Here is a 22,956-nt window from a genome sequence, read left to right on the forward strand (position 1 = left end):
GCAGAACAGGACCTCGGTGGGTCTCTTTCCAGGGGTGCGCCCTGCGTTCTAATGAGTCTTTTTGTGTTTTTCCTCAAAGTCCTTATGTTCCAACACACGAGGACCCTTTTCCATGCCCGGTCAGGGACACCAGCTTCAACCTGACTGCAGGACAGGAGCACAGAGCAGCCTCATCCCGTCGGAGGCCACAGAGCAGACGCCATCAGACAATCTAATTTGCTGGACAGAGTTGCTAGCCTTTTCCTTTGCTTAGCAACGCGCCTGTGGTTGGCACATCTGTATTTGGGCATCTGAGGTTCACATCTGAGAGGAGGAGAAAGTGTGTTTATTAGAAAGGAAGTCTTGTGAAAACAGCTCAGTGCCGTGTGCGTTTTTGGATTTTTTTTTTTCTGGTGTGACTGCGGGAGACTCCCTGACAATTTCAGGCAAACCATCTTTTTGATTAAACCATTGTGCTAAAAAACAAAAAGACTAACGACCTTACTGAATGTTACTCCCATTTCTTTACTAATTGAGTAAAATCAGGAAGTCGATTTTGCATAAATCGGGGAATTTCAGACTTTGGAGACAAAACTGTGCTCCCGTAGTAATGCTAAAATTCTAATATATGCAGTCCCTTAAACAGCACAAATTATTGATTCCTTTAAAACATTTTTGTACTTCTGGAATGAATATATTCTAAGTAATCTTTTGATCAAATACCAGCAGCATAAATGTTTCTTCTGTTCTTCATAAGCCTCAAAACTGATTATTTCTTATAAGCCCATGCTGCCAAACCTCTAGCAGTGCAGGGTGAACCAGGCAAGCCACAGCAGGTGGCTTCTGTCACTGTCCTCACATGGGGCTCAAAGCCAGGTCATAGGGGCACCTGGGTGGCTCAGTCGGTTAAGTGACTTCAGCTCAGATCATGATCTTACGGTTCTTGAGTTCAAGCCCCACACTGGGCTCTGTGCTGACAGCTCAGAGCCTGGAGCCTGCTTCCTATTCTGTGTCTCCTCTCTCTGCCCCTCCCCTGCTCACGTTCTCTCTCTCTCTCTCTCTCAAAAATAAATGATTAAAAAAAAAAAAAAAAGCCAGGTCACAACACTAAATATCTTTTAAAAAGTGGTGTTTTTTTTTTTTTAAGCTACCACTTGACTGTGTTCCTTAGAATAAATAAAGGCTATTTTATAAATTACACACACAGCTTGACTGCTTTGTTTCTAATCCATTGAGGCAGCCACAAGAAGGTACTCTGGCTTAGATGATTCTGAAACCAGCACTCCTCACACTTGGACTTGGCTTGGCCAATGACTAGCCCTGAGTAGCCCAAGTCCCAATTCCTGACCTCATTTGAGGAGCTGCTTGGAGGGCTGCGCCCTAAGCGGCTGCGCGGTCCCCAGCCAGCCCAGCGTGCACCACGCTGGCAGACCTGGGAATGAGGGCAGCGAAGGCATGGGCTTCCTTCACCTCTCCCAACCCCCCAACCCTGACCCCTGTGTCCAGGGTGCAGTGGGCCTTTTGCACTACTATATTGTGCGCGTGTGTGTACCAAAGCAGTACATTTAGAAAATGGGCAGAGGAACGCAGATGTGAGCAGTGGGAACAGGATCTCCACCGAGCCCCGACCGAGGGAAGACTAATCTGGCTGAGCCGAGCAGAGCCTATGACTATGACGTTGGAGGACTACCCTTTCTCCCATCCGGGAGGCAGACCTGCGTTCTCTGGAAAGATGGACTATCTGCTAGGATGGCCCCATCCCACTGGGCCCTGTCCTCCCTCCTGACTCTCCGGAAACAGGAAAACAGCTGCAGCGGCCCTGGAGGACGCAAAGACACACGAGATCGGAGTTTCTCCTAAGGAGGTGACAAGGTGGAGCATACAAAAATGGGGGCAGCCAGAGGATCTTCAGTTTGACCCTTGGTCCAACCCAATGGGAGATCTGGGCAGAGGGACAACTGTTGGCCACACAGGGCAGCCTCTAGCCTTGAGCCTGACACCTAGGCTAACGCGGGGTGTTGCAGATACTAATGTCCAGTTTGATGGCCGTAACTTCCATTTGGCTTTAAGGTGGATGGGCCACAAAGCTCAAGACGGCTACAATATGGCGGGCTGGGCCAGGTCACAACACTGATGAGGACACGGCTGTCCCTCTTTCTGCTTACTTCACCCCCACCGAAAGGGGGTGGCTCCAGGTAGAGAGAAGCCTCACTCTGCCTGGAGATGGGGGCCCGTGAGGTAGCCCTTTCTGGACCAACAGAAAGAGGAAGGTATTGGTGGCAGGTAAGGGCAGCGTCCTGCTGGGAGCCAGCCCAGTTCTAAAGCGGCCCAAGTGAAACCCAACCGCAGTGAGAGTTGGAAGGCCAGAAGAGGAAGGCTACCCAGGAACGCTCCCTGGATCTCACAGCCCCTGCCCTCAGTCCCTGCCCTCAAGGCCCAGGAAGGCCAGGTGCATTTTTCTGTGACCTTTCAGTGGAGCAGAGACCACAGCCCCTGGGAAGCCCTTCCAACCCCATCCCCTGCCCGTAGCTGCTCTTACTGGGAACACAGGATGTCAGCCCTCTTCCCCTAAACCCCAGAGCCAGACAAGCAACGTACGTGCCTGAGCCGTGTGAGTTCAAACCTCCGAGCTGCAGGCGGAGTGAGGAGCCGCTAGGCATGGCTGCCTGTTGGCAGCTGTTTACTCACAGGGACGAAGGCCTCCTTTGTTTCTCATCCCACCCTCCTACCCCCAATGGAAGGATGTCTTGGAAGCTACTTGTGCTATTTTAGGCTCATATAACTTTGACTTGAAGAGTGGGCTGATGTGGCTGCTGAGGCTTTGGACGTCGGCTAGCAAAAGGGTCCCCGCTTCCTGCAAAGGTCCTCATCTTCCCATCCACTTGATGAGCGCCACTGATGGATGGCCAGCATGTGCCAGCCACTGCGGGTGCTTGGGGGACAAGACGGCCCAGGGGACTGAGAGAAAACATTTGTTTTCCCACAAGGATTGTTTACCCGAGGTTCTGTAGAGTTATCAGGAAGAGAATTTCCCCCAAATTCCTTGATTTGCACATAGAGCCAACAAGCTCTCCAGCTAGCACCTCCACAAGCCGCCTTTGAAATTCTAATGAGAGACCCAGTGGCAGAGGCGGGGACACTCCCTGGAGGGAACACAAAGGAGAGGGCTGGAGGTCAGCTGCTTTTGGATTTTCGTCTTTATTTCCATTACGCAGAACAGCCAGTCCTGACAGCCATCTCTGGGCCTGGTGGCCATGCTGGACAATGCTCTTCCTGGACCCAGAGCCATGACTCGGGGATGATAGGGGCTGGGTCACCCAGGGCCTCCCTCCCAAGACCTCCTCACACAGCAATCACAGACCAGGACAAAGTCTTAAAAAGCAGGGGCGGGGCCAGGGAGGGGCCAGGACGCCCAAGCCAAGCGCCTGGGAGGATGCCCTCGGCGCCTGCCCTGCCCCCACCCCCACCCCCACCCCGCCACCCCCCATCCCCTTCCCGGGAGAACACAGGTCCTCACGTCCCTGCCTGGACAGCCGGAGGTGCGCCACCTGCCAGCTGCTCGAGCTGCTCCGGGCCAAGCCTGCTGCTCGAAGCCCGTGTCTACAATGTCACCAGAGCTTCCTCTTCTGTGTCCTGGACCCGGTCCAGGGCTCCCGAGGAAGCTGCGGTTTGGGGTGAGCAGTCTGCACCAGCAGGGCGGGGCGGCCGCTCCCACTCCGGACGCGGGCCACGCCTTCTTGGACGCGAACACACCCCCATTTCCCGGAGCCCACGGAGACACGCCTCGCCCTGCAGCCAAACAGCAGGAAGGCAGATTTGTACGAGTATATACAAGGTCCTGGAATTCTCGCCCGGTTGCCACACAGTCTACGGAGCATAATTGGGGGAGGTTGTGCAACTGCCCGAGAAGCCAGGGCTCTCCACGTTCTCATCACAGGTGTCCAGTGAGCCCCGGGACAGGGCCAGACGCCAACACTGCCACCTTTGGGTGGCACTGATGGCCTTGCTCCAGCAGGCTCTGCCTAGGGTTGGGGAGCCCAGGTCCCTAGGAGCTGGGCCAATGGGAGTGTGAGTTGGGGAGAGGGGCAAGGCCTGCAGCGCAAACCCCCCCCCCCGCCCCCACCACCAGCCTTGGTGGTGGCAACAGCCCTGCCTGGCAGGCCTGCGAGCACAGGGTTGCCCGGAAGGCCCCCAGGCAGGACTCACACCGGGTCCTCTCGTAGGGGAAGGGTCCCAAGGGGAAGCCCCACCCAACTAAAGCCACCTTCCCCACCCCATGGGGCCTGTGCCCAGCAGCTGGGCTGCATTCTCAGTCTCTAGGAACCCCATGGGTGGGTCCTTCCCTGGGGCCCAGTGAGTCACTTCCCCAGGCCCCCGAGGCCTTAGTTGAAGGTGCCTCCCTCTCCGGCAAAGCCTTCTTTGTTCTCTTGCTGGCGTCACTTCACAACCCTCTCCTCCCCTCTCACTTGCAAACTCAGGTCCTGCGGGATTTAGGGGGCACCAGCTGTGAGCGGCACAGAGGTAGGCAAACATGCCTCCTGGGAAGTGGTCTGGCTGTGCGGAAAACTGGAACTGCGCTCTGGCTTCCTGCGTCCCTGCCCTTTCAGGGCTCAGTCTCTCACCCTTCCCCAGGCAGCTGGGGAAGCCCCTACCTCCCTACACAGGTGGTGGGTGTGCAGCCTGCAGGGCACCATTATTGGATGTGCACCAGGAGGCAGGGTGCTTTGGATGCGCTCACCCTGGTCAGCACCACCCGGAGCTGCTGAACTGGCCCCTGACACTTCTCTTTCATTAGGGAGAGGCTTCCTCCGCTCAGATGATGGCAGTTACCATCACTCACTCTCCTTGTTCTCCCTTTCCTTGGTGTCCCTTGCCCTGGTGGAGGAGCCCAGTGGAAGCCCAGCCCAGGAAGGGAATTCAGTAAAGTGCTTTTAGACACAGCTTCCAGTCGGCCTCCTCTCCCCTCCCCACCTGCCAGCCCCAGCCAGACAGGCCACATGGCGGGCTCACTGTCCTGGGAGGTGCCCAGCTGCTGGGTGAGCTGGACCACCCTGTGCTAAAGGCAGCTGTTCCGCAGCGCATCTTGTGTGTGTGAGCACCAGCCTTGCAGCCACCTTGGGCTCTTGTTTTGAAGAAGTAGAAGATAATTTTTTTTTTAAAGACTGCATGCACGTGTAAATTTTATTTACAATAGTAAAAAAAAAAGAAGAAGAAGAAGAAGAAGAAGAAGAAGAAGAACTTGGGGAGAAAAACCCCAGTGTCCTAAAAGCAAAGGAAAGATGAAGTCCATTATGGAACACCATTTGATGAAATGTGTTTATCCTTCCACCGATATGTATTGCCTACTGTCTCCCAGACACTTGCAGGGCCTCTGGTCAAGAAGAGGGGTTACAGGAAGCCAGGCCCTGAGCCATGTGCATTTCACCCATCAGCTCACCAAATCCTTAAGCTACACCCATGATGAAGGAACACTCAATAGTCTTGTTTACACAGAAGAAGAAAGGTGTGAGGTCCCTCAGCGAACAAGGGCCAGAAAAGCGGCCCCAGCTGGCTCCAGAGCCTGAGATCCTGCCATTAAAAACAATGGCTAGTGTATTAGTTTCTTATTGCTGCTGTGACATATAACTGCAGACTTAGTGGCTTTAAAACAACGCAAATTTATCGTCAGACAGTCCTAGAGATCACAGGTCTGAAATGGGTCTCATCAGGCTAAAATCAAGGTGTCAGCAGAGCCATATTCCCATCTGGCGACTCTAGGAGAGAATGCGTTTCCTTGCTTTTGCCAGCTTCCAGAGGCTGCCACATTCTTTGACTCATGGCTCCTTCCTCCATCTTCAAAGGCAGTAGTGTAATATCTTTAAATCTTTTTGACTCTGACTCTTCTGGACTCATGATTACATTGGGCCCACCCAGATAATCCGAGATAATCTCCCTATTTTAAGGTCAACCTATTAACCTGAATTCCATTTGCAACCTTAATTCCCCCTTGCCATGTAACCTAACATATCCAGATTCCTACATTTAGGATGTAGACATATTTGGGGCATTATCCTGTTTACCGCAGCTAGGTAGCAACTTCATCCACTCAAAAACTACTTATTGAATACAAGCTACGTGCCAGTTGAGGTTCTGCTGGGGATACAGCAGTGAATGAAGAAGATAGAAATCCCTGACCTTATGGAGTTTACACTGCAGTGGAGGGATATAGACAATAAATAAAGTAAGCAAAATGTAACAAAGTTAGATGGTGCTAACTGCTAAGGGGAAAGGTGAAGCAGGGAAGGGGGTAGGCAGTGTGCGTGTGTTGCTGTTTTGGTCAGCGTGCTGGACATCTGTGATGTGCTCCTCTCCCTGCCCTATGCCTGGCAGTTGGTATCTATGAACAACACAAAGAGGTTCCCTTCCCCTTTGGCTTCCTGTTGGGCATGGATGGTGGGAAACACCTTCAGGAGACTGGAAGGATGCCAGGGAGGTCAGCACCCCTCATTCTCGCTCCAAAGGTCTCAGCTCCTACTAGGAAGCTTCTCCTACACAGCCCACACCCAGCTCCAAGAACAGCTTCCTTTCTTTGCTCCTCCAGGCCTAGGGATGATAAGTGTGGCTGCCTTTACTAGTCCCAGGGGGATTCACTACCTCTTCCGCTTTCCCTATCCAAACCTTTGTAAATAGTACTTTATTAAACTCCCCTCAGATAGTCCTCACTGGAGGCTGCCATCTGTTTTCCCTGGAACGACTGGCTGTGCTGACAACCTTTAGAGAAAGCCCCAAAGAAGGTAAGGTGGGAGACATGCTGGTGGGAGAGCACTTGGGGCTAGGTAGTATAACGGCCCTGAGGCTGAAGCACGCAGGATGTGTGCGAGAAACAGTAAGGAGGCTTGAGTGGCTGGAGCGAGTAAGAGAGTGTAGAGTGGCAGATGAGGTCACTGGGATAGGACAGATGTCAGATCACGTAGGGCCTCGGAAGAAGGTGCTGTGAGCGCTCTACTATACCCCCTCAGCACTCCCCACTGGATGCACACAGACTCTGTGGTTTCCCTGCTCCTGCAGATCTCTGTCTGAGGGCCTTTGCTGGCCACAGGTATACACCCTGGTGCATGGACCAGGCCAGGGAGTTAATGCTCCTGGGGGTATCCCCCAACCTGTGTGGAGCTGGTGAATAAATACATAGGTGCCTCTCGGGTTTGACACTTGTGAGGCGTGCTCTTGGCAGATTCTCAGAGATCCCCAGGGGGGTTGAGCTCCAGCTACTCTCAGAGATCCCCAGGGGGGTTGAGCTCCAGCTACCCACAGCAGTAATTCACTTATTAACACACACTGTACTGGCCTCCTTCCTTTTCCCTGTCTCATTTCCTTGTTTATCCCCACCCCCGCCCCACGCTCCCAGAATCACCTCTCAAGCGAACTACCTATACACAAGCCCTTGTCTCAGTATCAGCTTCTAGAGCATCCCAATGTAAGATACCCTGCGGGCCATTATTAGAACTTGGGCTTCTGTGAGAGTGAGAGAAGTGAGCAGAGGAATGACGTGGGCTGAAGGGGGCGAGGGAGAAGCAGGGAGACCAGCTAGCTGCTACTGTAATAGTTCTGAGGACTGGGGATGTGGCTTGGAGCACGGTAGAGGCAGTGCAGGTGGTCAGAAGTGGGTAGATTCAGGGTTTTCTTCAAGGGAAGAACCCCTGTTCACCTGTGGGATATGAGAAACAGTAAGGTGTCTAGGGTGATTTCAAGGTTTTTGGCCTGAGCAAAGGAAAGACAGAGTTGCCTTTTACTGGGATGAGGAAGACTGTTTGGGGGAGAGCAAAGTAAACAAGGCCGGGAGCTCAGTTTTGGACATGCTGGGTTGAGATGCCTGTCAGACGTGTGAGTGGAGATGTCCAGCAGGCAGATGGTCAGGTGCACCAGCAGGGAACCAAGGAAGGAGTCCAGGCTGCAGGGAGAAGTTGAGAGTCTTCAGTGGCACGTACAGTCAGCACTGGATAAGGGCTCCAAGGGAGGGAGTGTGGAAAGAAAAGAGAAGAAGCCCCAGGACTGAGCCCCGGGCACCCAACACCCAGAAGTCAGAAGAGAGAAGATGGGACCAGCAGGGGACTCCAGAAGGAGCAGCCAGTGATGGGGGAGGAGGGCCAGGAGGCTGAGAGTGGAGAAAGGGATCAACCTGCCAGATGCCACTGCTGAGGCAGGCAAGATGTGGTCTGGGGCTGGACGGCTGGATCCAGCAGGTCAGCTCATCAGTGACTTTAATACCAGCTCTGCCAAGTAGAATGAGGAGGCAAGGACCGAAAGGGAGATTATTCAAGAGAGAACAGGAGAAGAATCTAAACATACACGGACAACTCTATTTCAAGTTAGTTTTGTTTCGGGGTACCTGAGTGGCTGTTGGTTGAGCGTCCGACTTCGGCTCGGGTCATGATCTCCTTGCGGGTGAGTTCGAGCACTGCATCAGGCTCTGTGCTGATGACTCAGAGCCTAGAGCCTGCTTCAGATTCTGACTCCCCCGTCCCTCTGCCTGTCCCCCCACTTGTGCTCTGTCTCCCCTCTGTCAAATATAAATAAACATTAAAAAAAGTAATTGGTTTTGTTCCATTTTTGCAATAATCCCAAATTAGCAAAACAAAATTGCAAGTGCCAGGAAAATTGGTTTTTTGATGAACCGTTTCACAGTAATGTGTTAAGATGATGCTCCATCACCCCCCAGATACTTCCGTGTGTTAGAAAGAGACCTAAAGACTTGCAAAGAGGTGATAGAACAAATACTCGTATAGCACTATGCACAACAGCCAATAGGTGGAAACAGCCCAAACATCTATCAATGGCTGAGAAGATAAACAACATGTGGTATATCCGTACAATGGACTATTATTCAGCCACAAAAAAGAATGGGTAGTGATAAACGCTACAACGTGGATAAACTCCAAAAGCAATATGTGTAGTAAAAGAAGCCGGTCACAAAAGACGCACATAATGTATGATTCCATTGACATGAAATATCAGAATCAGTAAATCCATAAAAACAGAAAGCAGATCAGTGGTTACCAGGGGCAGGGGTGGGAGAAAGGGGGAATGGGGAGTAACTGCTTAATGAGTATGGGGGTTCTATTTTGGAGTAATGAAAATATTTTGGAACTAGACAGGGGTGGTAGTTGTATAACATTGTTAATATGCTGAATGGCACTGAATCGTTCACTTTAAATTGGTTACATTTAGAGGCGCCTGGGTGGCTCTGTCTGTTGAGCATCTGACTCTTGATTTCAGCTCAGGTCATGATCCCAGGGTTGTGGGATCGAGCTTCATGTCTGGCTCCGTGCTCAACATGGATTCTCTCTCTCTCTCTCTCTCTCTCTCTCTGCCCTACTCAAGCTCAGTCTCTCTCTCTCTCTCTGTACCCCCCACCCCTCTCCACTGCTTGCACCCACACACACCCTCTCTCTCTAAAATAAAAAAAATTTAAATGGATACATTCATGTTATATAAATTTCACCTCAATTAAAAAAAAAAAGACTCAGATCATGCATCCTCGTCAGGAATATCCAAGAAGGGTCTTTCTGTTCGTCTCATTGGTCCTATGAGGTGACACATGGTTTCTATTTGTCCACTACCAACGGTGCTTACTTTGATCACTAGATTAAGGCGGTGTCTACTAGGCTTCCCCTCCATAAAGTCACTTGTTTTCTCTTTGTAATTAATAGCACATTGTGGGTGGCTGCTTTGAAACTGTAACACCTCTTCCTCATAGAATTTTCCATCTATTCATTTATCTGTTTAGGTCAGTGACTTCCTACTCATTCATTTATTCTACTCAGGGGGTTATGATCTGTTACTTTCATTGCTTATTTTGGTGCTCTAACTCGCCCAGATTTGGCCAGTGGGAGCCCCCCTAGGTTGGCTTTCATATTCTTTGGACACATCTGCCTCATTTTTCTAGTACCTCCTTGCCTACTGGCACAACAAGCTCATCTTGTGTTTTCCCTGTTCTAGTCCTGCGGTCAGTCCTTCTGGCAAAGAACACTGGTTCATCCCAACGGATACTAATGGAAAATAGTATTTAGAAGCCAAGATATAGGGTTAGGTGTACTCATTACTATTGAGGTGTCCACCTTCCCAGTGGACAATCCCAGGGAATACATGGGTGCATGTACACATGTATACTCATGTTTTTATGCATGTTATTTCTGTATATATAGAAAATCATGAGTTCTTACCAATACTTCCAATTCTAATCCAACACCACATGTCTCAGTCTCGTGTTCTCCTGCTCATATTTGAAGCTCTTTTCTAGCAGTGAGAAACATCACTCCCATAGCCTTAAAATATCCAGTCACTGCCCTCCCCACAAACACTCAGACGCCTTCCTCATCCTGCTTGGGCTCTGACACATGTGCTAGGTCACACCCCTGCACAGATGCTCCCCGCATCCACTGTGGGTTCACAGCCTGCACCCCCCCCCAAACCCCTGTGCTGAGCTCCTCCCCCATGCACATGTCCTCACGGTTTGGTTTGCAAGCACTGAGCTTTGGACCACCACAGCTTCCTCCCTTGCTCGGCTCCACCTAATACATTTTGGCCTGAATTGTTCAGGAGAGAAAGAGAGAAAGGAAGCACTGATAAAACATCATAAAAAGCAGATGAACAGACCTCATACGTTCTATATTTACAGTTTTGAATTTCGCATGGAAATAAGACTTGTAGAAATCAAACTAAAATTATCATTGGTATGGTTGTGGGTTAAAATTATGACGGCTTCTTCTTCTTTTCCCTGCTTCCCAAATTATCTGTAATATGGTTACGTTGCTTTTCAATTAAAATATTTCAAGGAAAACATAATTTAAATTGCACTCTCTACATCAGCTCAAGCTGCATACAGCACGCTCAGGATTCATGCTGATGGTCCGAGAAGAGGCCCACGATTTTAATAGAAGATCTAGAGAAGAGTAGTTTTATATCAAAACAAACTTGGATCAGAACACAAAGTTCTCATGAATTTGAAAAATAACACCTGAGCTCCAGTTCTGGTGGGGAATGATACCCTTCCCTGCTTCTCCCTGTGTGGGAAGGCTCAATATCATGTGCTGCCTTGACATCAGGGGACTTCGTGCCCTAACCGGAAGTTTCCTCCTCAACGCCTGCTCATAAATTAAGTTCCCCAGCCAGACGACTCTCCTTACCAAAGTGACCGGCACAATTCCTGTTCATCCCTGATTATTCAGGTTTCGGTGCCCTACTAGCTCATGGAATTATTGAAACAAGCTAATCACATCCTCCTGCAGGAACCAGGGGGTACCTCACTCTCTTGATACTCTGTAGCCTGCCTCCTGTAGCCCCTGCTGGTTCATTCTGTTCCCAAGTGCAAGCCCCATGTGACCCTGTGTAGCATGTGGTGTCCTCCAGGCTATGAGTATATGTGACTATCGATCTCACTTGCCCAGTCTCAGCGGTTGTGTATTCAACCATCCCCACAACCCTAAGGCAGGAAGCCCTCCCTCACCAAGGGGGTAAAGAAGAGGTGATCAAAACATTGCCCTCTAATTACAACTAAATATCCTGGAAACTACTTAACAGACAATGATTAGAAGACTCTGAAAGCTGGAAAGCAGAAGGTGGCCTAGCCAGGGACCTCAGGACTTGAGGGACAACAATGTAGTTAGTTTTCTAAGGACTGGGCACTGAAGATTCCTTCAACACCGAAGCGCCAGTAGGCACAAACCCAAACAAAAACAAACCAGAAAAGCCTGCTTTCACTGGACCAAGGGCAATTAAAGGAAGAGTCCAGAGGAGACCCAGTGGGGACCCTCAATGGCTCCTCCACGACAGAGGCACCAGCAGGCAGTCTGATCCACCTGTAGCAGGTGTACAATCAGAGTACAGGTTGGTGAGCTGGTCCAAACGCACAGGGGGCATCAGCTGAGCCCTGTGTCTACTTACCCTAGTGGCATAAAAAGACCCAGACCCAGCAGCTTCTGTCCCTCATCCTCAGCCCTCCAACGGAAGAGAATGACCCAGCAACACCAGGTACCCCTGAGAATGACACCAACAGAGGACACCAACAGAGACTAAGCCCCAGCAGTTCTAGAAGAAGAAAAAAACTAGAAGACAGGAATCACATTGGAAGCTTTCTGATAACCAAGCCGTCATAAATATATGCATACCAGAACCTATACATTAAATCTAAACAGAGCAACCGCCCACTAAAACAGATTTAAATAGGTCAAGAGTGTCATAACATAATAACCAAAATGTCCAGGATACAACTGAAAATCACTCGTTTCCCAAAGAATCACAATTTGAATGAGACAAGGCAACTGACTCCAGTATCTAGATAAATCAACGTTGGAAGTACCTACCAAGAATTTTAAAGCATTAGCATAAAAATGGTTCACCAAACACTTACAAATTCTCTTGAAACAAATGAAAAAAAAAAAAACCTTAGCAAAAAGTAGCCATAATTAAAGAGAACCAAATGCAAATTACAAACTGGAATATACAACTGAAAAGAAAAACCTGCTGGATAGTAGGTTCTCAATAGTAGAATGGAGGTGATAGAAGATATAAACAATAAACTTGAAGACAGAGCAACAGAATTTACTCAATCTAAACAACAGATGGAAAGCAGCCTGACAAAGAAAATGGCGGAGACTCTGTGGAGTTCTGTGGGACAATAATAAAAGATGTAACATTCATACAGAGTCCCAGTAGAGAAGAGAGTGTGGGCCTGAAAAATAGTTGAAGAAATGTTATAAAAAAAATAAAAATAAGGGGCACCTGGGTGGCTCAGTTGGTTAAACACCTGACTCTTGATTTCAGCTCAGGTCTCAATCTTGGGGTCCTGAGTTCAAGCCCCAAATTGGGCTCTGCACCAGGTGTGAAGCCTACTTAAAAAAGTAATTAATTAATTTATTAATTAATTACAAATAAATCAATCCCATGCCAAAATGTATTATAATCAAACTTCTAAAAACTAAAGACAAAGAAAAAAATCTTTTACAAAGCCAGAAAGAAATGACACATTACCTGTTAAGGAACATCAGTTAGAACGAGAATAGTTTTTTCATCTGAAACCACAGAGCCCAGAAATAAGTGGCCTAATATTTTTCAAGTACTGAAAGAAAAGAACCATCAACTGCAAATTTCTCTATCCCGTGAAATTCTCCTTAGAAATGAAGAGAAAATAAAGTCATCTCAAGCAGGGAAGCTAAGAGAATTTGTTGCTCGCAGATCTATCCTTGGAGGAAACTCTCCAAACAGAAAGAAAAATGGTAACAGAAGAAAGCCGAGACATTCAGAAGAGAAAGAAAAACAATGGAATGGGTAAAAAAAATAAAGGTAAATACAATAAACTCATCGTCACCTCATGAGTTTCTTTAATCATATTTTGTGGTTAAAGCAAAAGTTATACTATTATCTGATGTGGTGTTCAATATAGCGAGAGGAAATGCTTGCAACCATCATGTTTAAAAAGCAGACATAGTAAAACAAATGGTTTTTACACTTCACTTCAAGTGGTCAAACAATGACACCAGTAGACTGTGATATGTTATATATGTATAGTCAGTCCTACAGCAAGCACAAAGAAAACTATACAAAGTAATATACTAAAAAAATATATCAAAACATCAAAATGAAACTTACAATGCTCAAATAGCCCACAGGAAGGTAAGAGCAAAGAAACAGAAGGATGAGAATCAGAGGCAGAAAACAGAAAACAAATAATAAAATGACAGACTTAAGCTCCAACATATCAATAAATACTTTAAAAATAAATGCTCTAAATTCACAAATTAAAAGACAGAGATTGACAGAGTATGCAAAACAAAACAAAACAAAACAAAACCACAACCCAAGGATATGCTATCTACAAGAAACTTACTTCAAACATAATGACATACGAAGGTTAAAAATAAAAGGATGAAAAAGAGACATCATGCAAACACTAATTTTTTTGAAAAATTGACAATGACTTTTTGGGTTTAACACCAAAAGCAAAGGCAACAAAACCAAAAATAAGCATGCATCAAACTAAAAAGCCTTTGCACAGCAAAAGAAACCATCAACAAAAATGAAAATGTAACCTACGGAATTGGAAGAAAATATCTGCAAATCACATGAGTTAATATCCACAATACATAAAGAGATCATATAACTCAATAACAACAACAACAATAATAAACAACACACAAACAATCCAATGAACAAGGATCAGAGGATCTGAATACATATTTTCCAAAGAAGACATATGATATTCAGATTGGGCAACAGGTACATGAAAAAGTGCCCAACGTAACTAATCACTAGGGAAAAGCAAATCAAAATCACAATGAGATATCACCTCATGCCTGTTAGAATGGCTGTCATCAAAAAGATAAATGCTGGAGAGGATGTGGAGGAAAGGAACCCATGTACAATCCCCCTGTTAGTAGGATTGTAAACTCGTACAGCCACTATGGAAAACAGTATGGAGAATCCTCAAATTATTAAAAATAGAACTACCATATGGTCCAGCAATTCTGCTTCTGGGTATTTATCTGCAGAAAATGAAAACACTAACTCAAAAAGATATACGCAACCCCGTGTTCACTGCAGCATTGTTTACATCAAATGTACATTGATGGATAGAGGGATAAAGAAAATATGGTATAGTTGGGGCACCTGAACGGTTCAGTTGGTTGCGGGTCCGACTTCAGCTCAGATCATGATTTCTCGGCTTGTGAGTTAGAGCCCCAGGTTGGGCTCTGTGCTGACAGCTCAGAGCCTGGAGCCTGCTTCAGATTCCGTGTTCCTCTCTCGCTCTGTCCCTCCCTTGCTCATGCTCTGTCTCTCTCAAGAATAAATAAACTTAAAAAAAAATTTTTTTAAAGAAAATATGGTATAGCTATATAATGGAATATTATTCCACTAAAAAAAAAATGAAATCTTGTCCTTTGTGACAACATGGATGATTACAGTGAGCAAAATAAGTCAGAGAAAGACAAATACCATATGATCTCACTCATATGTGGAATCTAAACAAGCAAACAAAGAAAATACACAAAGTCACAGATACAAATAACAGATTAGTGGTTGTCAAAGACAGAGGTGCGGCTGGGGAAAATGGGTTAAAATAGTTCTTCTATTTATAAAATAAATAAGTCCTGAGGATGTAATGTATAGCATGGTGACTATAGTTAATAATACTATATTGTATATTTGAAAGTTGCTAAGGGAGTGAATCTTAAAAGTTCTCATCACAAGAAAAAAATTTGTGACTGTGGGTGATGATGGATATTAACTAGACTTATTCTGGTGAACATTTTGCAATATATACAAATATCAAATTATTATGTTATATATCTGAAGTCAATATAATGTTAAATGTCAATTATATCACAATAAAAATAAATAAATAAAATGATGGAAGAGATATATCATGCAAAAATTAATTTTTTAAAAAAACAGGAGTGGCTATATTACTATTAGATAAAGTAGACCTCAGAGCAAAAAAAGGTCACTAAGCACAAAGAGGGACATTACTTAATCCACTAAGAATATCTAGCTATCCTTAATGTATGTGCACCAAACAACAGAACCTCAAAATACAGGAAGCAAAAACTGACAGATCTAAAAGAAGAAATAGACAAATTCACAGTAATAGCTGGGTACTTTAACAGCCTACTATCAGCAAATGATGGATATACTCGACAGAAAATCAGCAAAGATATCAAAGAACCATCAGGATCTAATTGCCATGTGTAGAATATTCTACCCAACAACAGAACACATTTTTAAGTACCAATAAAATATTCACCACGATAGATGATATCTTGGGTCATAAAAGAAACCTTAACAATTTTAAAAGAATTGAGGGGTACCCGGGTGGCTCAGTTGGTTAAGCATCTGACTTCAGCTCATGCCTGGATCTCACGGTTCATGAGTTCCAGCCCCACTTCCAGCTCTGTGCTGACATCTCAGAGTATGAAGCCTGCTTCAGATTCTGTGTCTCCCTCTCTCTCTGTCCCTCCCCCGCTCACATTCTGTTTCTCTCTCTCTCTCTCTCTCTCTCAAAAATAAATAGACATTAAAAAAATAAAAATAAAAATAAAGGAATTGAAATCATTCAGAGCATATTCTCTGGCCATAATGAAACCAAACCACAAATCAATAACAGAAAGACAGCAAGAAAATCTCCAAACACTTTGAAATTAAACAACATACTTCTGAATAATCCATGGGCCAAAAAACAAACTCTCAAAAGAAATTTAAAAATATATATATATCACTGAGTGAAAAGGAAAACACAACATCTCAGAATTTGTGAGATGCAGCTAAAGAAGTGATGAGAAGAAATTTTAGAGCCCTAATGCTTAGATTAAAAAAAAGAAAAGCATCAAATCAATTATCTAAGCTCCCATCTCAAGAATCTAGAAAAAGAAATTAAAAGTATACACATTGGAATGTCAGAAATAAAACATTCTCCATGTGCAGATGACATGTGTCTGTGAGTGAAATCCCAAAGAATTGACAAAACAAAACAAAACAAAACAAACCTTCTAGAACTAATAAGTGAGTTCAGAAGGTTGCAGGAGATAAGATCAACACCCACAAATCAATTGCATTTCTATATATTAACAATGAACAAATGGAAATCAAAATTTAAAAATGCAATACCATTTAAAATTGCTCCAAAAAATTAAATAATTAGATATAAATCTAACAAGACATGTACAAGATTTGTGATAAGTTACAAATCCTGATGAAAGAAATCAAAAGATGTAAATATGTGGCGAGATATACTATGTTCATTGATTGAAAGACTCAACATCATAAAATGCTAGATCTCCCTAAAATGATTTATAGGTTCAATGCGATGTCTATCAAATTCTCAGCAAGATTTTTTTGTAGCAACAGGCAAAGTTATTTGAAAATTTATATGGAGAGACACAGGCCTTCTCTTGGCCAAAACTATTTGAAAAAGAATACAGTTGGAGGATACATTCTCCCTGATGTTAAGGTTCGCTAAATAGCTACAATAATTAAGATAGTGTGGCTATCGGCAAAGAGATAGACACATAGCAGGACAAAGTAGAGAACATCAAAATAAGATTCACACAAAATGTCCAATTCATATTTGGCAAAGGAGTAAAAGCAATTCAATGGAGTGTTTGCCTTTTCAATAAATGCTGCTGGAGCAATTGGACATTTCCAAGCAAATAAATAAATAAATAAACTTTGACTTAAGCTTCATTCCTTATAGAAAAATTAACTTGAGGGGCGCCTGGGTGGCTCAGTCGGTTGAGCGTCCGACTTCAGCTCAGGTCACGATCTCGCGGTCCGTGAGTTCGAGCCCCGCGTCAGGCTCCGGGCTGACGGCTCAGAGCCTGGAGCCTGCTTCCGATTCTGTGTCTCCCTCTCTCTCTGCCCCTCCCCCGTTCATGTTCTGTCTCTCTCTGTCTCAAAAATAAATAAAATGTTAAAAAAAATTTTTTTTTAAATTTTAACTTGAAATGGATTGCAGACTTAAATGTAAACTATAAACTCACAAAATATCTAGAAAAAAACATGGGAAGAAATGTTCAGGACGCAGGATGAAGGGACAAATTCTTAGAATGACATTAAGAGCACGATCCATAAGAGAAAAATTTGATAAATTACACCTCATCAAAATTAATATGAAAAAACCTTTGCTTTGCACAAAACTCAGGATGAAAAATGCAAACTACAGACTGAAAGACAATATTTGCAAATCATTTATCAAATCACTTTATACAAAGGACTAGTATCTAGAATATATAAAGAACCCTCAAAACTCAACCATCAAAAAACTCAAACAATCCAATTTAAAAATGGAGAAAAAAACCACACAGACACTTCACTGAAGAGGACGTACAGATGGCAAACAAGCACATGAAAGAATGCTCAGGAATGGGTGATGTATGGAAGTGTTGAATCACTATACGGTACACCTGAAACTGATATAATGCTGTATGTTAACTATACTGGAACTAAAATAAAAACTTAAAAAAAAAAAAAAAGAAGAATGCTCCACACCATTAGCTTTTGAGAAATGCAAATATAAACCCCACTGAGGGGGTGCCTGGGTGGCTCAGCTGGTTAAGCGCCCGACTTCGGCTCAGGTCATGATCTCACAGTTGGTGGATGTGAGCCCCGCATCGGGCTCTGTGCTGACAGCCCAGAGCCAGGAGCCTGCTTTGGACTCTGTGTCTCCCTCTCTCTCTGCTCCTCTTCCGCTCACGCTTTCTCTCTCTCTCTCTCTCTCTCTCAAAAATAAATAAACATTAACAAAAATAAACCCCACTGAGATATTACTATACATGTAAATGTATAAATGGCTAAAATAAAACTGCTGCTGAGTATGTGACAACTGAATCACTCACACAATTGTCACTGGGAAAATAGAAAATGGTCAGCCACTCTGAAAATTAGTTTGACAGTCCCTTTTAAAACTAGTAATGGGGGCGCCTGGGTGGCTCAGTCAGTTGTGTCCGACTCTTGATTTCAGCTCAGGTCATGACTTCACAGTTCATGAGATTGAGCCCCACATCAAACTCTGCACTGACAGCACGGAGCCTTCTTGGGGTCTCTTTCTCCCTCTCTCTCTCCCGCACATCTGCACTCTTTCTCTCTCTCAAAATAAATAAATAAACTTAAAAAAAAAAAAATAAAACTAGAAGTGGACTTACCATACAACCCAGCAATTGCACTTCTGGGTATTTTTCCCAGAGAAATGAAAACGTATTTTCGTGCAGAAGTTGTGAAACACATTACGTGTTCATAAAAGCTTTATTCATCATAGCTCCAACTTGGAACCTATCCACATGTCATTCAGTGGGTAAATAAACAAACTTTGATACATCATCTCATGAAATATTACTCAGCAATAAAAAAGAAAGATCAGTTGAAACACACAACAGCTTGGATGAACCTGAAGAAATTATGTTGAAACAAAAAAGTTAATCTTAAAAAGATGATACTGCATGATTCCACTTATATAACATTTTTAAAATAACATAATTATAGAGACTGAGAATAGATAAGTGGTCGCCAGAAGGGATGAGGGGAATGGGCAAGTAGGGGTGGGAATGTCTATAAATGGGTAGTTCCAATGTGATGGTACAGTTAATTATCTTGACTGGGGTGATGGTTACATGAAGCTATCCATGTGATAAAATTGCATAGTTGTATAGACACACACACACACACACACACACACACACACAAGTATGTACATGTATAACTGGTGAAATCTGAACAAACTCTATGGATTATACTGACATCAGTTTCCTAGTGTTTTACTGTATATAGTTATGTAAGATGGCACCATTGGGGGAAACTAGGTGAAGCATAGACAGGCCCCTCCCCATCTATTTCTTTGCAACTTCCTGTGAATCTGTAATTATTTCAAAATAAACATTTTTAAAAAATAAAAACAAAACTTGAGGCTTTGAGCTCATGCCGCAGGCCATGGGGCTTCTCCTCAGACTCTGGGAGGCTAGTCTCCATGCTCTGTTTCCTGCTCTGAAAGAAGCTCCCCATTTTATCCTATGCCCCGGGCACAGTGCCTATGAGGCGTTCAGTACATGTCTGCTGAAGGATTTCACGTGACTCCAATGATGCAAACATGGAAAGAACACCAAACAGGAGTCTGATCCTTTGGAATTTTCAGTAAGAGCAGGCAGGTGACAGGAGCGCAGAGCTAAGGTGCTGGGGATGCAGAGGGTTCATCACCCATTTTCCTAGAGGGCAGGCAAAGGAGGTCTGCTGCTAGAGAAGTGCTTCAGAAACGAGGTGAGGCTAAAGACACAGAAATGCCATGGTGGGTGGTGAGGGCATCAGGAGAAGAGGCAGGGAGGTGTGTACTCAGCCACCACATGGCCCTGAGAGAAGACGGAGCCCTGGCATACATAGCCCTTTTAGGCTTCTGGCTGTGGGCAACATCCCCAGGCGGGCAGCCTTCTGGCTTCCTGTCCCCAGCCCCTGAACCTAGGGGCTTATGGCCCATCTGTGGGCAGGCAGGGGCAGGCTGTTTTGCATTCTCGCCGTCTTTTTTCTTCCTCATCACGGCATACACCACCTTCTTTCTCTTCTTCCAGTTACAAAACGAGAGCTCCAGTGCATACACAGCAATAAATGTAACCAGTTGTTGAGATGAGAGTAGAGGGTCTGGGTGGACATTTCACATGGGCTCAGCACACAGGACCTCTTGAATTATAAACAGACCCGCTTTGGGGCATCCTCTGGCTTCCGCTCTGTTCTTGGCACCCACTGTGGGCCTGTCTCTGGCCAGGGGCAGTGACGGGGAGCATATTCTTAAGTTCCCACTCAGTGACTGTTTTAGAGATGGAAATGCTACCCAAGTGACTCCAAAAGGAATTCTAGTATGTGCATGGGAGATCCTGCTTCTGCTGGAGCTGCTGGCAGCTTCCTTGCCTCTGGAAAAGCCTACAAAGGAAACAGATGCCCAGGAGAGAGAGCTGAGGGCTGGAGGAGGAGTCTGAGACCTGATGAGGGTCTCTCCTGCCTCCAGCCATGTCTGAAGCAGCCTGCTCCACTGCCCCTGGGCTTTTCAGTTATTTGAACAAACAGATTTCCTTTTCTCTCTTAAGGCAGTTTGAACTGGGTTTTCATTGCCTTGCAACATAGAGTCCTGACTGATAAAAGGATTATCTACACTAGTATTGTCATGGGCCCAGTTTAGTCAGCCAAACATGATGTAAATATGGATTTCCAGGATCACATCTACTGCCTAGCATAATAGGGAAAACTCCCCATTACAGTGATAAACTAAAAAATGGTGTGAGACTAGCCCTCAATTTCTTATAAAGGGAAATCTCATCTGAGGAGTAGATAGCAGAACTGAGTGGAACAATGTTAATGATACCTCCTCAGAATTTCAGGGACTAAAGATGAGGATAAGTTTGAGGCAGTTATTAAAACTTCTAAGAAATGGGGCGCCTGGGTGGCGCAGTCGGTTAAGCGTCCGACTTCAGCCAGGTCACGATCTCGCGATCCGTGAGTTCGAGCCCCGCGTCGGGCTCTGGGCTGATGGCTCAGAGCCTGGAGCCTGTTTCTGATTCTGTGTCTCCCTCTCTCTCTGCCCCTCCCCCGTTCATGCTCTGTCTCTCTCTGTCCCAAAAATAAAATAAACGTTGAAAAAAAAATTAAAAAAAAAAAAAAAAAAAAAACTTCTAAGAAATGTATTCGGCCCTGGAATACCCAGGATTTAGGATTTCTCCCACAGTGGTCCAAGAGAGATAGGGAAGAAACAGGAAAAATGATAAAGATCTAATTAATATTCATAATTTTGAGAGGTGATTGCACCTAAAAAGGGAGAACAAGAAGTAATGAAAATAGGACAATCTGGAGACGGAAATATTCTTGGAAATGAAAAACAGATTGCTTTTTCTATGAAGCCATGAGAACAGAACACTCAAGTTTGAAAAAGAACATAATTATAAGCCAGTCTTATTCATGAACATACACACAAAAATACCTATAAAGTGTTACAAACTAAATAAAGCAATTTAAAGCCCATCATAACCAAGTAGGGTTTAACCCAATAATATATGGAAGGTTTATCATTCAAAAATTTTGATGCAATTAACTAAAAATAGATTAAAGGAAAAAAGAAACACATAATCACCTGAATAGATGCAGAAGAAGCATTTGATAAAATTCTGTATGTACTCATTATAAAAATTAGGATAAAAGAACTACAGCAAAAACCTACAGCAAATATTTTACCTAATGGTAAAATCCCAGGAATCTTTCCTTTAAAGTCAAAAGACTATGAGGGTGCCTACTATCACTGATGCTATTTAACCCTATACTGGAAATTCTAACCACCTCAGTAAGGAAAAAGAAGAAGAAGAAGAAGAAGAAGAAGAAGAAGAAGAAGAAGAAGAAGAAGCAGAAGAAGGAAAAGGAGAAGGAGAAGGAGGAGGAGGAAAAGGAGAAGGAGAAGGAGAAGGAGGAGAAGAAGAAGAAGGAGAAGAAGAGGAAGAAGAAGAAGTAGAAGTAGGAGGAGGAGGAGGGGGAGGAGGAGGGGGGGAGGGGAAGAAGTAGTAAAAGGATTGGAGACATCATAATTACGTACATGGGGAAAAAAAGCTGGAAACAAGTAGAACTAATAAGAGAGTTTAGCAAATTTCCTATAAGCCTAATCAACATACAAAAATGGCATGACCTGATGCCAGCAACAAACTATTAGAAAAAGCAGTTTTAAAAAATACCATTCACAGCCACAACAAAACCATAAAGTACCTAGAGATAAATTTAACCAAACACATGCAAGATATTTTGGAGAAAAACTTTACAGAAGGACATAATAAAATACTTAAATAAATGGAGAGATACATAAACAGTGCTCATTGATGAAAAGATGGCATCGTGAAAACATTTGAATTTGCCTATATAAGCATTAAACACACTGTGTCTCCAACTAGAATGCCAACTTTTTTTTGTTTTGCAACTTGAAACACTGATCTTAGAAGTTACATGGAAAAGGTAACAAATAGACAAGAAAATTATAAAGAAAAACAGAGAAGTATGACTTGTTCTACCAGAAATAAAGGCTTATTACAAAGTTATGGTAATTAAATCAATGAGGTACTAGCATGGGTAGAAGAGAAGAGCCAAAGGGCGGGGGCAAACAAAATGAACTGACGAATGTAAATATAAAACCTTGGCATATCACAGAGGTGACTAAAATGAGTGGGGGAAAGAAACTATTTGGTAAGTGTTGTTGGGACTACTGGCTACATAAATAGAAAAAAAATAAAATCACCTCCTCCCACCTTCACACTATATATAAAAGTAAATTCCAGAAGGACTGAAGTCCTAAATATAAAAAGCAAAATGTAAAATCTTTTCAAAAGATAACATAGGTGAATTTCTACTCCTGGTCATCATACATCATAAACAACTAGAAAACTGGACAAAATATATGAATCAACTGTTTTCTGACATTGAACAACAAGCAGTGTGGGACTG

The 22,956-nt window shown here is 44.4% G+C and overlaps 1 long non-coding RNA gene across 1 annotated transcript in view; it reads right to left on the reverse strand.

Annotated features, from left to right (window-relative positions):
• Nucleotides 1–164: 164 nt before the first annotated feature.
• The window catches only part of LOC116737791, a 104,627-nt gene continuing 81,835 nt past the window's right edge, over nt 165–22,956 (reverse strand). The window contains exon 3 of the long non-coding RNA XR_004342971.1: nt 165–303. This is a non-coding gene — a long non-coding RNA (uncharacterized LOC116737791). The remainder of the gene's footprint in view (nt 304–22,956) is intronic.

Source organism: Lynx canadensis, chromosome E2 (assembly GCF_007474595.2).
Source record: "Lynx canadensis isolate LIC74 chromosome E2, mLynCan4.pri.v2, whole genome shotgun sequence".
NCBI classification, from domain to species: domain Eukaryota; kingdom Metazoa; phylum Chordata; class Mammalia; order Carnivora; family Felidae; genus Lynx; species Lynx canadensis.